This window comes from Bos indicus, chromosome 3 (genome assembly GCF_029378745.1).
Source record: "Bos indicus isolate NIAB-ARS_2022 breed Sahiwal x Tharparkar chromosome 3, NIAB-ARS_B.indTharparkar_mat_pri_1.0, whole genome shotgun sequence".
In the NCBI taxonomy this organism is placed as follows: Eukaryota; Metazoa; Chordata; class Mammalia; order Artiodactyla; family Bovidae; genus Bos; species Bos indicus.
In genome coordinates, this window is record NC_091762.1 from 82,023,835 (window position 1) to 82,042,456 (window position 18,622).

The window sequence follows — 18,622 nt, forward strand, 5'->3', positions numbered from 1 at the left end:
CAGCTCAGTACATGAGAGAGCCCTGCAAAGCCCAGCTGGGTGGAGAAGACCCTACCCTCTTCTTTCAGCAAGCAGAAATCGTCCTAGATAATCCGAGCATGCAACAGCGGCTCCCCCAGAGAGAAAGCCATTGAATCTCCATATTCCAAATACAAGCCACCCAAACCCCACCTTTCCTATCATTAATGATTTCATGGTCCCAGTTAAAACTGCATTTCCCTAAAGCAACTTTCTCAGAAGTGGCAGAAGGGCAGAGATTAGCCGCAGGTTGCCATGGAGAGCCTCAGAAGACCATCTGCCCTGGATGGTTAGACTTTCACCTCCCTCAGGGTTATTTCTTAAGGTTGGATGCTCTCAAAAGTCCCTCATAATTGTAAGATTCTGAGAATCTAAATTGGACTCCTGAGATCTGAAACTTCCTAGGATAAAAGTAAGGAACATTTCGATCAAATAAAGAAGTTGTTTATGCAAAGGACCCAGTACAGTGCCTTACAAATAACTGTGTTTGTTTTTAACACAATTTTTTTTAAGTGTTTACTATTCAGTAAAGACTAATTAGTGTCATTTTTAGATTATTTATATTATTAGTAGTAGTTTGTTGTTTCTTTATATTCATAGCCCATCTCACCCAGAAAAAAATTTAAAGTTGCTTACAATATAACATAAGATAATAACCAGCATTTTAAGTCAGAGCTCATAAATATATCAATAAGACAAGGAAATAAACCAGGAAAATATAGTATAAAAATAAGAAGGTCACAATATTCTAAAATGGAAGTTATGGATTTTCTCTGAGTTTCCTTGAAACCAAAGTAGAGAAAGAAAAACTAAATTATTTATAAAATGTATAACATATGAAAGGCACAAACAAGCTAACACCCCAAGAACTCATTTCAAAGTATTGCTGAGCTGAATGCTAGTCCAGGGTACTTAATCCAGGTACATAAAATCTTAAAAGAAAGTCAGGGGGCAGGAAGGGGATCCGCTGGTAATACACTAAGGAATTACTGGACTAAACAAAGTCAAACAGGTTTTTCTGATGCAGGGCCTCAGAACCTTTACTATGTTCTAAGTCTCCAAAGAGCAGCACAGTGTGCCTTACTTATAAGCCAAGGACACAAGCATTTTATACGAGGAAAAATGCCCATATAGATGGATGGACAACCACTACTATAATTTTATTATGATCATTAAAAGACAAGACAGGTTACTAATCGTTACCAAGAAATCATCTTTTTTGCTTTGTTTTTTCTTTAAAAAACAAGAACAAGTATTCTCTCATCTTTCCTCTCTTAAACTGTCTTGGCAGTTTCATTCTAGGTAGTGCATTATCTGCATAAAAGATTACACTGTAGGGCATCTTCAACTTGGCAGTGGACTTCCCCTTTCCTCTTACTGTTATCTACACATTTCTGGAGGTTTTGTTATTGTTCAGTCCCTAAGTCCTGTCCAATTCTTTGCGATCCCATGGACTGCAGCACCCCAGGATTCCCTTCCTTCAATATCTCTCGGAGTTCACTCAAATTCATGTTCATTGAACTGGTGATGCTTTCTAACCCCTTCTCCTCCATGCTCTGCAGCCCCTTCTTTTGCCTTCAGTTCTTCGCAGCATCAGGATCTGGAGGTAGAAAGGGTCTATATTCTCATTCCCATTTTAAAAGGAAGAAAAAAAGAATCCCACAGAAACTGAGCTTCAAGGTTACACATAGTCAGTGACCGGAGCTGGTCCTAGAGCACAGGCCTCCCAACTCTGTGCCGCAATCCTCTCCCTCTGGGGGTCCTTCCTCTCCCTGATCAGGTGCTCTTTTATCTTATTGTGTGTCTGCAGGTGGGTGGCAACGCTGCCGACTTCTTTCTGGCTCCATTTGGGCCCTTTTCTTTCATCCATTAATTAAATCATGCACTTTCCTTATGGGGGAACAGAATCTTCAAAAGAGGAACAAGAACCCTCTCTTTTGGAGCATTCAGGGATTAAAGTTCATCTGGCTATGGAATGTTCCCCAGGGACTAACCGCATTACTGAGAGGAAACTGCTCAAAGCCGGTGACACATTAAAGACACATTAATATGAAAACGTGAAGAGCGAGCTGAGCCACAAGGACAAGGTCTCAGGCTGCCTAGACTGTGTCTCCAGCATTCCCAAGGAGGGGCCACCTCAGGGGACATTCAGGTCCAGGGGACTACTTAGGATGCCTTCAGATGAGCACTCATTTGTAGCACTGCCCACTGTAGTGACCTCAAGAGATAGCCTTGGGGAGTGATAGATAATAGTGGCACCTCCTTACAAGAGGAGAAAGTGTGGCTGGGCCATGACCACTCCCCTCTCAGAGGAGAGTCCTGCCCCAGGGGCATGGAAAAGGCAGTCCTGAACAAAGGTCTGTGTACTTCATTTACTTAGCTTCACCAGGCTTCTTCACTAGTCCTGGGCAGGATGCTTTCCAAACCCAGGCATACCTCGGGGATACAGCAGGTTGGGTCCAGATTCCACAATAAAGGGAATATCGCAATAAAGCGAGTCACATGGATTTTTCATTTTCCCAATGTCTAGAGTACTGTACCTAAAAAACCAATGTGCATACTTTAATTGAAAAATACTTTATGGCTAAAAAACTGCTTATCATCATCTGAGCCTTCAGCAAGTTGTAGTTTCTGCAATAGTAACATCAAAGATCCCTGATCATAGATCACCATAACAAATAATAAAGAAAAGGCCTGAAATATTACAAGAATTACCAAAAATGAGACACCGATAGGAAGTAAACACATGCTGTTGGAAAGCTGACATTGATAGACTTGCTCAGCACAGGGTTGCCACAAACCTTCAATTTGTTAAAAAAAACAAAAACAAAAAAAAAACCTACCTGCAAAATATAATAAAGCACAATATGCCTGTAAACATCCATTCAAGCACCATACTTTTTTATTTAAAATAATCATAGAGTTAGAGGAAGCTGCAAAAATAGAACACAGAAAGAGAACTCATGTTCTCCACCCCATCCCCAGTTTCCACGGTGGTGACATCCTACATAACTATAACATAAAAGTCAGGAAATTGACTTCAGGATATCCCTAAGCTTTACTCAGATTTTTCCAGTTTTATGTGTGCCCGGTTGTGACTGTGTATTATAGTCTATGCAGTTTCTTCATGTGTAAATTCATATACCCACATCGCAATCAAGATGCAGAGTAAGGTCCTCATGCTACCATTTTATACTCCCATTCATCCCCTCTCAGTATCCCCCAACCCAGTCCCCAGTGCCGGGTAACCATTAACTTGTTCTCCATCTCTAAAATGTTGTTATTTTGAGAATGTTATATGCACACATTTTTTAAGATTCGTTTTTGTTCATTCAGAACAACTCCCATGAAACCTCTCCTAGTTGCTGCACATGACACTGTTCACATCTTTTTACCGCTGAGTTGGGTTTCATGATATGGAGGTACCACACTTCACCCATTCACCCATTAAAGGACATCTGAATTGTTTCCAAATGTTGACTATTACAAATAATGCTATTAGAGAAAACCATGCACAGGCTTTCATAGGGATGCAAGTTTTCATACATCTGGGACAAAGGTTTATCAGTACAACTGCTGGGTTATAGGTCAAAGCTTTTTTTCAAAAAAGTTTTGATGGCGTTTTCTGGAAGTGTATACTTCACATAGTACTCTGAGGTTCAGAGTACTTTAAGGCCATTCATTCATTCATGCAAACGGCAAAATTAATGCCAAATTACATTTCAGTAATGATAGCACAGCAATTATCCATTCATAACAAATGGTTGAATGGTTTGCACTGCTGCTGCTGCTGCTGCTAAGTCACTTCAGTTGTGTCCGACTCTGTGCAACCCCATAGATGGCAGCCCACCAGGCTCCCCCATCCCTGGGATTCTCTAGGCAAGAATACTGGAGTGGGTTGCCATTTTCTTCTCCAATGCATGAAAGTGAAAAGTGAAAGTGAAGTCGCTCAGTCGTGTCCGACTCTTAGCAACCCCACGGACTGCAGCCCACCAGGCTTCTCCGTCCATGGGATTTTCCAGGCAAGAGTACTGGAGTGGGGTGCCATTGCCTTCTCTGGTTTGCACTAGGGTTCATATAAAATAACCTGATAAAATATATAAAAAATAAAGTCAGATAAAAAATTGTATCAGCAAGTAATATTTATTAAGATCCTGCTATAAGCTAAGAGCATTACATTATTTCACTTAACTTACACAAAGGGGGCTTCCCTGGTGGTCTAGTGGTTAAGAATCTGCCTACCAATGCAGGGGATACAGGTTTGATCCCTGGTCTGGGAAGATCCCAAGTACCGCAGCACAACTAAGGCCCTGCATCACAGCTACCAAGCCTGTGCACCGCAACTCCTGAAGCCCAGGTTCCTAGAGCCTGCAACAATAGAAGTGACCTCAACGAGAAGCCTGCGCATGGCAACAAGACACAACTAGAGAAAGCCTGTGCGCAGCAACGAAGACCCAGTGCAGCCAGAAATAAAATAAATCAATCTTCAAAAATACATTAAAAATTAACAACACATATCATTGATGAAAAAAATTAAGATTAAGAAGGGTCACGTAATACATCCGTGGTGGCAGTTCTGGTATTTAAGGCAGTTCTGGGATCAGGGATTATGCTACATTCTAGAATTCCCAAAAGCCAATCAAACTTCAAGGACGAGAAAGACTTTCTCAGCAGAGCAGTGCTTCTAAAATGTTAATGTGCATACGGATCATCTGGGAATCTTGGTAAAATGCAGTCTGATTTAATAAGAGAAGATGGGGGCGAATGCGGGAGGGGTGGTGGGAGGAGTAGCATTTGAGACTCTGCCTTTCCTAACAAGCAATGCTGATGTTGCTGGTCCTCAAACCACACCGAGCAGCAGTGTCCTGTCCTTGAGCACACCCACTCACTCACTGTCCTTCTCAGAGGGCCCGAATTTCTCCAGGTTGCAGAGATTATTTAGAACATCATTGTCCTCCTTGCCTCCCTAAATCCAGGTCCTCATCAGCTTCTTACACCCAGGTCAGGACCCACCCTGCAGATGATATGTGGGAAAGAGCTCCAGGCATCCCATTTATTAAGGGCCCAACCCAGGAGCACCAAGAAAAACAAGAAAAAAGACCCACACCTCTTGGGATTTTCAACATCAAATTCAGAACATACTCCTGCAAAACCTGCCATTTTAAGTTCACAAACAAATGGTAATCTTATAGGTAACAGTGCAAACATCTTAAGCAGTTGGCAATGTCTTTGGAGTATCTTAAAGGAAATAATGCCTCTCAAATTTTCAACATCCCTGAGGAGAAACACAAGCAAAGATGGACCTAGGGTAACCCCAGGACCCAGTCCTCCTAATGTCAAACCTTCTTATCTGTCTGCATAGCATCCCTGTCTCTGGGCCTGGCTGCCTGCCCATCTGGGCTAAGGAAAGGAAAATACTCGCGATCCTGCCTTCATTACAAGGGGAAATGTTAGCCTCTGCTTTTAATTAAGCATTTTATACTGATTTTCTTCTTTGACCAAAAAAGCCAACTGCATATTTTCTAAATGATCCATTCAGATCTAATAAACAATGTTTTTTCTAGTAAAAAAGAAGGCTCCCACTATCTCCCTTGTCTGACGTAAAAATTTGAACTTTCCAATATTCATTGATCTGACAAATATTAAATGAATGTCTCTTTCATTTGTGCCAGACCCCACATGCTGGGCATTGAAGATATAAAAGTGAATTAAACACCATTCTTCCCTACTCAGAGCTCACAGCTCAGAAGGGGAGTCAAACATGTAAACAAACAATCCCAGTAGAGATTGACAGTGGCTGTTTAAAAAAAAAAACAAAAACAGGAGATGAAGGATGGATGTTTTTTCCTGCTCCTGATTCAAATGCAAAATCATAATCCATTTCCAATTTGAAGGAGCTAAGAGGTATAAACAGATGGAAAACAAGCAGAGTCACAGTACATTCCTGAAATACATTGCAGTCAGCAGTCAACAACCACACAGACACTACATGCCCAGCACTCTCCTGGGCGCTGGAGAAATGACACAGAATTCCAGATCAAGGAGTTCTCATATTCTAGAAGTTCTTCAAATACTAACGGGGAAAGTTAGGCATTGCAGACTGCAGCTAAATTATGCACTGCCTTGCCCCTCCATGGCCATGGAAAGAGGGCCACTGAAGATTCTTTTGACGAGAGCAAGTACATGATGAAAACTGTTTGTATATCATTCATACATTATATATAAATATATATAAGAAGAAGAAAAACTACTCTTAACTGACCACATATTATGTGCCAGTCACTATTATTCCTAGGGCTTTACACTAATCTCCAGACTTCCTAAAAGCCTTAACAGCAGACATGATCATGTTTTTTCATAGAGATGAGGGAATTGAGACTTAGAAACCTTTAATAAATGTGTCTAAGGTCATGTGTCTACTGGTGCTGGATCTGGGAAAGGTCATCTAGCTAGTTGGATTCATATAAGAAAGAGATCACCAGCAGGGAAATTAATGTAAGGCCCCCGGATCATCCAAACATGAGGTATGGTGATAACACTGAAAATAGAAAAGCTTACAATGCAATTCACACAAAGCGCTTCAATCTATTTTTCCAAAGTTTATCTACCAAAATGGTACACTACAGGGCAGCAGTAACCAGCCACAAAGTATTAGTACCTCCTATGGGCTAAGTACTATGTGTGACTGGGACACAAAGGAGACTTGCAGAGAGGCTAGTGACTTATCTATCACCACAAGGCAAAGTGACCGGACAGTGAGAGATCCACCCTGCCCTCCTTCCCGACCTCAGGCTGTCTGTCAAGCACACAAACCTCTATACCACCACAAGAGGTCAGGCCTCCTCCTCACCCTCTAGCTCTTCCCAAAAGGCTGCAGTCTCGACTGACTTGCTCCTCAGGGGCTCTTGGTCCTGATTCTGAATTATTCGAACCAAGACCAGTTACATAATTTGTAAGGCTCAGTGCAAAATGAAAAAGGCAAGTCCCCTTACTCAAAATAATATGAAGAATTTCAGGACTGCAACAGCAGAGCATTAAACCCACTGTGCAGGCAGAGGGCAGGGGCCCGGTTCAGGTGCACAGGTTACATGCCCACAAAGCTGATTCTGATTCTAACCTAGTTTCTACTTTGCTAGATCAGTAAAAATTGTACCACTTGACACCTTCCTGGACAATGATTCTTCTATTCTTATTTTCTGAGGATCAGGAGACCTACTGCTTAGCAGACAGCTTCTCTGTTCAATGAGTCTTAGTTGTGGGTATAAGATGGATGAAGTTGCCCCAATGGCCAGCACTGACTTTGTCCCTTTATGCTATATGTTTTCCAATGATCACGTGGTACTATTTTCAGTGAATAAGAATTTGGTAGTCTGCCCTCCCAAAGGTCATCATTTAGATAGAGAACATGATGGGAAAATTCAAGGCTGTAATCAGTTCCAGTTTAAAAAAAAAAAAAAAAAAAAAAACTGCTACTAAATTTCACATATAGGGCTTGATTAAAAAATAATAATAAACTAAAAATTATTGTTATTACAATAATTTGAGCGCTTATAATTACCAGTGACTACTTTAAATCCCTTTAAAAGATACATAATCTTCACAAGATACAATATCAGAAAACATATTCACCTGGTTTCACTTACCCAATGCTCTTGTGAAAAAGTTTATCTGTAAAGAGCTAACTTGCAGATAGAGGGAGAACTAAACCCAACTACTTGTGTGAACTTGGACAAGTACCTTTCCCTCTCTGGGCCAGGTGCGCTCACCTGTAAATACAGTGAGGATCCCAGATGCCATGAGGCCCTCCAGACTCTGCCAGCCTTTGACCACCACAGCAGGAACACAGGAAAATTTCCAGCTCTCTACTCAACAGTCTGCACATTCTACTAGTAGCCCAACAGGCCACAAAGTCTAGCACAGCAGATATAAACCTGGCCGATGGCCAGGACACCTGAATTCTGGTCCTATATCTATTCATCACTACCTCAAGGTAGGAATGAATCAATCACCATACCACTCTGAGCCTCAGTTTCCTTATCCGTAAATTTATTAGCAGATACCTAAGCTCCTTTCTTATGTAAGGCACAATGCCTGGTATCGAGAAAGTTCTCAGTGTTAGTTATTTTCATCATCTTGTCATCAACTATTATTCCCTATTCCAGTAGTTCCCACTGGTTTCAAGCAAGAAGACTCCTTTTAATGCAAAAAATCATGGAGACTCCCTCTCCCATCTAGTAGATCAATTAATTGGGCTTCCCTGGTGGCACAGACAGTAAAGAATCTGCCTGCAATGCGGGAGACCCAGGTTCAATCCCTGGGTCAGGAAGATTCCCTGGAGAAGGGAATGGCTACCCACTCCAGTATTCTTGCTTGGAGAATTCCACGGACAGAGGAGCCTAGCTGGCTACAATCCATGGGGTCACAAGAGTTGGACATGACCGAGAGGACACGACTGAGAGACTGACTGATCAATTAATTAGGAAAACATAGAATATCAGAAAGTCACTGATATTCATCAGAATATGAATTTATTTTCAGTTCATCAAAGCAACATACATATATATTTGAAAATATGAAATATTATTTTGCAATCATTGATGGTGCTTGATCCTCAGAACCTTCTGATGATTCTGAGGATCTGAGCTGAGTACTGTGCCACCTGCCAGCTCAGAAGGCGCAGGCCATTGCCAACCCCACCTTCAATCACCTTGGCTTCCCAGCTCCTCTTCCCCTCTCTCACTGCTCTTACCATACTGCCAACATCTAAAACACAAGGCAAAAGAGAAACATGTATATATAGCTTTGGTAGCTGAATACATAGCTATTTGTCCATGTTTCTGCCTTTAAATCTTTTTAATAAAGTACACTTTTGCAGGGCAAAAGTGCCTGGCTCAGTCCTGAATAAATTCTTCATAAGTGCGTTTTACTACATATTAGGAAAAAACACAAAATACTAGAATATTAGAGTAGGGATCATTCTTTAAAGCAATGCTTTAAACTTTAATTTTCATACAGATCACCTGAAGGTCTTATTAAAATGCAGATTCTGATGAAACAGATTTGGTGAGGAGCCTTAGGCTCTCCATTCCTACCGAACCAGCTCCAAGGTGATGGAGATGCTGCTGGTCTACAGTCCCATTGCTCTGCAGAAAAGAGCTTGAGAATCAGAAAAGGCAAAGGTCTTATCTGCTGTCACACAGCTTGTTAAAGGCAGGGTTAGGAGATGAGTGAAAGGTTGTTGACTTTTAGGCCAGAGTTCTTTGGCTATGCCTTAATATCATCCTTTCTCTCTCCTCAAAACAAAGTTTCTGAAAAAAAAAAAAAACAACTCATCTTCTTTTCCCATGAAACACAACACACACACATATATAAATAAATACACACACACACACACACACACACACACACCCCTAGAGGACAGAAGCTAAATTGTAGTCTCTCCCTCAGTTTCTAGCACAAGGTTTTACAAAGATACTCAAAATCATGTGTCAGTGGATTAATCTCAGGGGAGGTGTGGGGGGAGGGCATATTCTAATTAGAGTAATGTCTTTACCTTTTTTCCCCATTTTTGATTTCTATAAGCAGACACATCTCCAAAATTGTCTGTACCTATATGGTAAGTTTTCCCTAGAGGTACTTTTCTAAATTAAAAATTAATTTGCTGGGACAAAGTTCAAAACAAGCTATTATTCTAAATCAATATTTAGGGAGGAAAAAGGGGTTTTTACCCCATTACCAGCAGGGATTTATGTTCCTGAATATCCTTTACACTGGACCATTGAAGACACGTGAAGTGTTTTAAGAGTTGCACTTAGCAGCCTAAGTGTTCAAATAGGATGGCTTCAAAGCCTCCCTCGCCCTCCCACCATTCAGAAATCACTCCCAAGTCTTCTGGGGTTTTCAACTGTATTTTAACAATCTTAAGAGCTCAAGGAAGCTCGCTCCATGAAATTAGTGAGCAGAGGCCCAAGTACATAGTAGGTCCACGGAAGTGTCATGTCCCCCACCTAGAGTCACACGTTCGCCAGGTTTTCAACAGAACTTTGTCTAAAAGGACAGAAAACAACCTCAAAGGAAGAAAAATTGGCAGCATTTCAGCTGTCTCACATTTTGATTATATTCTACCACTTGGTTAAAATTAACAACTTTAGTGCAAATACTTTGGGTTTGGGTCTTGCCACACTTCGGAAACCAAGAGAACAGAAAGGTACCACTGAAAGATATAACTCACGTTCCCCTTTGCAAAAGGAGACATCAGCAAGTTCTAGAGCTGAGAGAGCCCCTCTCAGTGGAGTTTCTGATGGTTTCTAACTAGAGGAATGTAATCCATCAGCCCCCTGGGGCTCTGGCCTGGCTGCCGCCCCTCCCACTCAACCTTCCTGAACCTGCCCTTTCAACCACAAGCTCCCCTTCTCCACATGCAGGGCTCTGGCTCCCCTTCACTGTACCACATCCAGTCATTCCCTGTGTGCTGATGGTTCTGCACGCAAACATGATCTTTGTTTCCTGAATGTTGAGTTTTAAGCCAGCTTTTTCACTCTCCTCTTTCACTTATATCAAGAGGCTCTTTAGTTCTTCTTCTCTTTCTGCCATAAGGGTGGTATCATCTGCACATCTGAGGTTATTGCTATTTCACCCGGCAGTCTTGATTCCAGCTTATGCTTATCCAGCATGGCATTTCACATGATGTACTCTGCATTTAAGTTAAATAAGCATGGTGACAATATGCAGCCTTGACATACTCCTTTCCCGATTTGGAACCAGTCTGTTGTTCCATGTCCAGCTCTAGCTGTTGCTTCTTGTCCTGCATACAGATTCCTCAAGAGGCAGGTCAGGTGGTCTGGTATTCCCATCTCTTGAAGAATTTTCCACAGTTTGTTGTGATCCACACAGTCAAGGGCTTTGATGTAGTCAATAAAGCAGAAGTAGATGTTTTTTTGGAACTTTCGTGCCTTTTCAAAGTTCCAACGGATGTTGGCAATTTGATCTCTGGTTCCTCTGCCTTTCCTAAAACCAGATTGAACATCTGGAAGTTAATGGTTCGTGAACTGTTGAAGCCAAGCTTGGAGAATTTTGAGCTTTACTTTGCTAATGTGTGAGATGAGTGCAATTGTGTGGTAGTCTGAACATTCGTTGGCATTGCCTTTCTTTGGAACTGGAATGAAAACTGACCTTTTCCGGTCCTGTGGCCACTGCTGAGTTTCCCACATTTGCTGGCATATTAAGTGGCGCACTTTCACAGCATCATCTTTTAGGATTTGAAATAGCTCAACTGGAATTCTATCACCTCGACTAGCTTTGTTCGTAGTGATGCTTCCTAAGACCCACTTGACTTCGCATTCCAGGATGTCTGGGCTGTAGGTGAGTGTTCACACCATCGTGGTTATCTGGGTCATGAAGATCTTTTTTGTATAGTTCTTCTGTGTTTTCTTGCCACCTCTTCTTAATATCTTCTGCTTCTGTTAGGTCCATAACATTTCTGTCCTTTATTGTGCCCATATTTGCATGAAATGTTCCCTTGGTATCTCTAATTTTCTTGAAGAGATCTCTAGTCTTTCCCATTCTATTTTTTTCATCTATTTCCTAGCACTGATCACTGAGGAAGGCTTTCTTATCTCTCCTTGCTACTCTTTGGAATTCTGCATTCAGATGGGTATATCTTTCCTTTTCTCCTTTGCCTTTCACTTCTCTCCTTTTCTCAGCTATTTGTGAAGCCTCCTCAGACAACCATTTTGCCTTTTTGCACTTCTTTTTCTTGGGGATGATCTTGGTCACTGCCTCCTGTACAATGTCATGAACCTCTGTCCATAGTTCTTCAGTCACTCTATCAGATCTAATCCCTTGAATCTGTTTGTCATTTCCACTTTTAGGTCATACCTAAATGGTCTAGTAGTTTTCCCTACTTTCTTCAATTTCAGTCTGAATTTAGCAATAAGGAGTTCATGATCTGAGCCACAGTCAGCTCCCAGTCTTGTTTTTGCTGACTGTATAGAGCTTCTCCGTCTTTGGCTGCAAAGAATATAATCAATCTGATTTCGGTATTGACCATCTGGTGATGTCCACGTGTAGAGTCTTCTCTTGTGTTGTTGGAAGAGGATGTTTGCTATGACCAGTGCATTCTCTTGGCAAAACTCTGTTAGCCTTTGCCCTGCTTTGTTTTATACTCCAATGCCAAATTTGCCTGTTACTCCAGGTATCTCTTGACTTCCTACTTTTGCATTCCAGTCCCCTATAATGAAAAGGACATCTTTTTGGGTGTTAGTTCTAAAAGGTCTTGTAGGTCTTCACAGAACCATTTAACTTCAGCTTCTTCAGCATTACTGGTTGGGGCATAGACTTGGATTACTGTGATATTGAATGGTTTGTCTTGGAAACGAACAGAGATCATTCTGTCGTTTTGAGATTGCATCCAAGTACTGCATTTCAGCGGAGAAGGCAATGGCACCCCACTCCAGTACTCTTGCCTGGGAAATCCCATGGATGGAGGAGCCTGGTAGGCTGCAGTCCATGGGGTCACTAAGAGTAGGACACGACTGAGCGACTTCACTTTCACTTTTCACTTTCATGCGTTGGAGAAGGAAATGGCAACCCACTCCAGTATTCTTGCCTGCAGAATCCCAGGGATGGGGGAGCCTGGTGGGCTGCCGTCTATAGGGTCGCACAGAGACGGACACGACTGAAGCGACTTAGCAGCAGCAGCAGCAGCAGCACTGCATTTCAGACTCTTTTGTTGACCATTATGGCTACTCCATTTCTTCTAAGGGATGCTTGCCCACAGTAGTGGATATAATGGTCATCTGAGTTAAATTCAACCATTCCAGTCCATTTTAGTTTTCTGATTACTAAAATGTCAATGTTCACTCTTGCCATCTCCTGTTTGACTACTTCTAATTTGCCTTGATTCATGGACCTGACATCCCAGGTTCCTATGCAATATTGCTCTTTACAGCATCGGACTTTACTTCCATCACCAGTCACATCGACAACTGGTATGTAGTAAGGATTTAGAAAATGCTAGTCTTTTATCAGATAATATTGGTATGTTTCCTCCACTTCTTCCTTCTGGTTCTCTGCTTCCTCCACCAGTTTTCTTAAAAAAAAATTAGAGCTGGAAGGGCCAGTCAAGTGTTAGTCACTCAGCTGTGGCCAACTCTGAGACCACATGGACTATAGCCTGCCAGGTTCCTCTGTCCATGGAATTCTCCAGGCAAGAACACTGGAGTGGGTTGCCATTATCTTCTCCAGGGGATCTTCCCAACCCAGGGGTCAAACCCCAGGCTCCCCCATTGCAGGCAGATTCTTTACTGTCTGAGCCACCAGGGAAGCCCAGCCACCTTATTTTATAGATAAGGAAATTCAGTTTGACCTTCAAGTGATGTGGTGCCCAGTTAGTGGTCCAGATGGACAAAGCACCTCTAGACTCTGACATCTGTTGCAGACCTACCCCAGTTGCTCCTCATTCTCTGCCTCCAATCCAGGCCAAACAGGACTTGAAGGCCACCACCCCCATCCAGCAGAGAAGGAGACTGATTCATTCGTGGCCTGGTGCTAGAGGCAGGGAAAGCCAAGTTCCACTCCAGACTCCTGCACTGAGTAATATAAGGAGTCCATTCTGACCAAGTCAGTGGGGGGCCTCAGGCTCCTCACCTGTAACATGGCAACCTGGCCTCAGTTATTGTGTGTTCAGTATCTTTGAGGGGTCTGGGAGCTTTATCCTAGTTCATCTTCACCAAACGTAATGAGGTAGATAACATTACCACCCCAAGTTTACAGATGGGGAAACTGGGGCTTTGAGTTTTGTCCAAGGTCCGTCAGCTAAGCTGGTTTACTGGACTTCTAGGTCAGTATTTTGACTCTGTCTTATTTCACTTTCTCAGGGGCCCCTTCAACTGTAAGAAGCTGTGACAGGGAGCAAGGCCTTCTTGGGGGCACACAGGAAGCTCACCCCCATGAATCCTGTCCCAGCGATCAGCCTTCGCCCTCACCTAATTGTGTTAGCAGCAGGCAGCTCCGCCTAATCCTAGATGCACACAGAGAGAGACAGCATTCTTTCCCTGGGGGCTCCGCCTCTCCTAAGATTAAACACCATCCCCAGGAGGCTGTTATCCCAACCGCAGGGAAGGACGCATCCCAGCCAAGATGGAGCTTATCGCAGGAAGCCACCGCCACGCTGGGGAAACAAAACGCAGACCCAATGGCTCGGGTCTGATCACAGGCACTGGATGTTGTGCCAGATAGATGGGCACATGCCTGCCAGTTGTCAGCAGGTGACGATGAAGCAGCCACAACCTTGGCATTTTCTGGAGGTGCCAGGTGGTGAAGCAGCCAGCACTCAGATTAGAGATCACGTCCTGAGCATGTCCTAAGAGCATTCCCAAGAACAAACACTACTGTTTCCCCACAGTCCTGCACTGTGCCCAGAGCAGCATAGGTATTCCATCGGTTGACAGACAAATGAACTTACTGTCCCACCACCACCAGAGTGGAAGAAAAGCAGTCCTCTCCAGAAATAAAACTGAGCTCACCGGCAATTATTCGATAAGTCCCTTTACCTCAGTTATCCATTCTACTGTTGTTGTTCAGTCACTCAGTCATGTCCAACTCTTCTGCGACCCCATGGACCTTAGGCTGCCAGGTTCCTCTGTTCTTGGGATTTCCCAGGCAAAAATACCAGAGTGGGTTGCCATTTCCTTCTCCAGGGGTCTTCCAGATGCAGGTATCACACCCTAGTGTGACAGGGTGTGTCTATCCTGCGTCTCCTAAATTAGAGGTAGATTCTTTACTGCTGAGCCACTGGGGAAGCCCTGTTCTATAGCCCCAAATAATAATACTCATTTCTCCAAATCCACTGGGGCTTACTCATTCATCTCACAGGACTCTCTAACAAAGGCACAGAGTAATTTTTAAAGGTACAGTTATTTCAGTTCAGTTCAGTTGTGTCCAGCTCTTTGTGATCCCATGGACTGCAGCCTAACAGACCTCCCTGTCCATCACCAACTCCCGGAGTTGACACAAACTCATGTCCATTGAGTTGGTGATGCCATCCAACCACCTCACCCACTGTCATCCCCTTCTCCTCCTGCCTTCAATCTTTCCTAGGATCAGGGTCTTTTCCAATGAATCAGCTCTTCCATCAGGTGGCCACAGAGTATTAGAGTTTTAGCCTAAGCATCAGTCCTTCCAATGAATATTCAGGACTGATTTCCTTTAGGATGGACTGGTTTGATCTCCTTGCAGTCCAAGAGACTCTCCAGAGTCTTCTCCAACACCATAGTTCAAAAGCATCAATTCTTTGGTGTTCAGCTTTCTTTATAGTCCAACTCTCACATCCATAGATAATTACAGAAAATCCATAGCTTTGATTAGATGGACCTTAGTCAGCAAAGTAATGTCTCTGCTTTTTAATATGATATCTATGTTGGTCATAGCTTTTCTTCCAAGGAGCAAATGTCTTTTAATTTCATGGCTGCAGTCACCAACTGCAGTGATTTTGGAGCCCAAGAAAATAAAGCTTGTCACTGTTTCCATTGTTTCACTATTTGCCATGAAGTGATGGGACCAGATACAATGATCTTCATTTTCTGAATGTTGAGTTTTAAGCCAGCTTTTCACTCTCCCCTTTCACTTTCATCAAGAGGCTCTTTAGTTCCTCTTCACTTTCTGCCATAAGGGTGGTATCATCTGCATATCTGAGGTTATTGCTGTTTCACCCAGCAATCTTGATTCCAGCTTGTGCTTCATCCAGCGTGGCATTTCACATGATGTTCTCTACATATAAGTTATATAAGTGGGGTGACAACATACAGCCTTGACGGACTCCTTTTCCTCTTTGGAACCAGTCTGTTGTTCCATGTCCAGTTCTAACTATTGCTTCTTGACCTGAATACAGATTTCTCAGGAGGCAGGTGAGGTGGTCTGGTATTCCCATTCCCTTAAGAATTTTCCAGAGTTTCCTGTGATCTACACAGTCAAAGGCTTTGGTGTAATCAATAAAGCAGAAGTAGATGTTTTCCTGGAGCTCTCTTGCTTTTTCTATGATCCAACAGATATTGGCAATTTGATCTCTGGTTCCTCTGCCTTTTCTAAACCCAGCTTGAACATCTGGAAGTTCATGGTTCATGTACTGTTGAAGCCAAGCTTGGAGAATTTTGAGCATTACTTTGCTAATGTGTAAGATGAATGCAATTGTGCGGTAGTTTGAACATTCTTTGGCATTGCCTTTCTTTGGGATTGGAATGAAAACTGACCTTCTCCAGTCCTGTGGCCATGGCTGAGTTTTCCAAATTTGCTAGCATATGGAATGCAGCACTTTAACAGCATCATCTTTAGGATTTGAAATAGCTTAACTAGAATTCCATCACTTCCACTAGCTTTGTTCTTAGTGATCCTACCTAAGGCCCATGTAGTGGTACTTCCTAAGGCCCACAGTTATTTAAGGTGACTTATTTAAAACTTCGGAGAAGGCAATGGCACCCCACTCCAGTACTCTTGCCTGGAAAATTCCATGGGCAGAGGAGCCTGGTAGGCTGCAGTCCATGGGGTCGCTAAGAGTCGGACACGACTGAGCGACTTCACTTTCACTTTTCAGTTTCATGCATTGGAGAAGGAAATGGCAAACCACTCCAGTGTTCTTGCCTGGAGAATCCCAGGGACGGGGGAGCCTGGTGGGCTGCCGTCTATGGGGTCGCACAGAGTCGGACACGACTGAAGTGACTTAGCAGCAGCAGCATTTAAAACTTATTGAGCACCTACTATCTACACAATGCAAAATTAGAGAAAACTTCCAGAAAATTCTAGGCTTGGGGATGACACAGAGCCTAGGATTATGGAAGAGAGTGGATTGGGAGTTCTAAGACCTCAGACAATTTCTTTAGAACAAAGGTGAGAAGCCTCACCACCAACTTCACTACATACATCCTTAATCTTTCAGAAAAAAGTGAAAGTCTCTCAGTCCCGTCCAACTCTTCGTAACCCCATGTACTATACATTTCATGGGATTCTCCGGGCCAGAATACTGAAGTAGGTAGCTGTTCCCTTCTCCAGGGGATGTTCCTAACCCAGGGATCAAACTCAGGTCTCCCACATTGCAGGTGGATTCCTTACCAGCTGAGCTACCAGGGTGTTCATTGGAAGGACTGATGTTGAAGCTGAAACTCCAATACTTTGGCCACCTGATGCGAAGAGCTGACTCATTTGAAAAGACCTTGATGCTGGGAAAGATTGAGGGAAGGAGGAGAAGGGGACGACAGAGGATGAGATGGTTGGATGGCATCACTGACTCAATGGATATGGGTTTGGGGGAACTCCGGGAGTTGGTGATGGACAGGGAGGCCTGGCATGCTGCGGTTCATGGGGTCACAAAGAGTCAGACATGACTGAGCAACTGAAGTGAACTGAAATAAACCAGGGAATCCCTAATCTTTCAGAAAAATGCCTGTGAATTTTACTGGGTACTGTAATTGATTCACCATCAAAGACATCGGCAGAAAATATTTCGGGAAAAGAACAGGGGAAATTATGTAACTTGCAAACTTCCATTTCTCTCTCATTCACTCTCTTTTCAAGAGACAAGGAAGGAGAATTGGTGTTCTAATAATAATAATAATAATAATAAAGGAACATTTTCATGATGCTTTGCAATTCACAACGTCCTTTCACCTGGATTTCTCAATATAACAGTCCTCTGGGATTTTATCAGCCCATCATACAGATCAGGAAATTGAGGCCCAGAGAGGTTAGGGAACTTGCCCAAGATTGCACAGCAGATGAGTGGCACAGCAGATGAGTGGCAGGCCAGGCTCAAATCCAGACTTTTTCTCTCCACACCATGTAATCTTCCCTCTGTGCAGGGCTGTTTCATACACTCTCATATAAAAGAGAGCTATTTCTTCTACCCCAGTTATCTGAATGCTTGACTTGTAAATGATGCTTTAGTTTTCTCATCTATGTAATGGGAATAACAATAGGGCATTCCTAATGCGGTCCTTGTGAGGATTAAGTGATACTTGACTATTGCCTAGCACACAAATGTTACTAGTAGTAATACATGCAGTTGCTGTTAGATTGTAAATTGAAAGCATATTTCCATTTCAAGGCTTTTATACTCTCCTTTATACTTGGTCCCCTCCTGGAGGACATCCCCTCCCCCACATACAGAGCCACAGTGCTCAGTCCTTCACCTCCTGCAGGACTCTGCCCAAGAGACACTTTATCACAGAGCCCTCCCTACCACCCTATACAACAGAGCGCACTCCACCCCATCGTTCTCTGCACCACAAGTTCTTTTACTCTAATTCATTTTTCTGATACTCTCATCCATTTCTTTATTTTCAGAACTCCTCCCTGAGTAGGGTCTTTGTTTTACTCTCTGCTTTACCTCTGGCATCTAAAACAATGTGAGTCACATAAATATCTGTTGTGTGAATAAAGGAAGCCTGCTGGATCCATTGCCAAGAAACAGAGATCAACTCTTGCTTGCTATCTGACTCTTCAATCTCAGATAAGACTGTAAAGTTTACAAAATATTTTTACATCCTTCATCTCCTTTAATCTTCCATAATCTTCAGGGAAGGAGTTATAATCCCCACTGCAGAGATGAAGAAAC

At 42.9% G+C, this 18,622-nt stretch overlaps 1 protein-coding gene and 1 long non-coding RNA gene across 2 annotated transcripts in view; both read right to left on the reverse strand.

The window, feature by feature from the left end:
• The window catches only part of ROR1 (receptor tyrosine kinase like orphan receptor 1), a 469,844-nt gene that overhangs the window by 434,213 nt on the left and 17,009 nt on the right, over positions 1-18,622 (reverse strand). The window lies entirely within an intron of this gene.
• The window catches only part of LOC139182220 (uncharacterized), a 163,978-nt gene that overhangs the window by 128,881 nt on the left and 16,475 nt on the right, over positions 1-18,622 (reverse strand). Inside the window, exon 1 of the long non-coding RNA XR_011565849.1 lies at positions 1-18,622. This exon is cut by the window's right edge and continues 16,475 nt beyond it. This is a non-coding gene — a long non-coding RNA (uncharacterized lncRNA).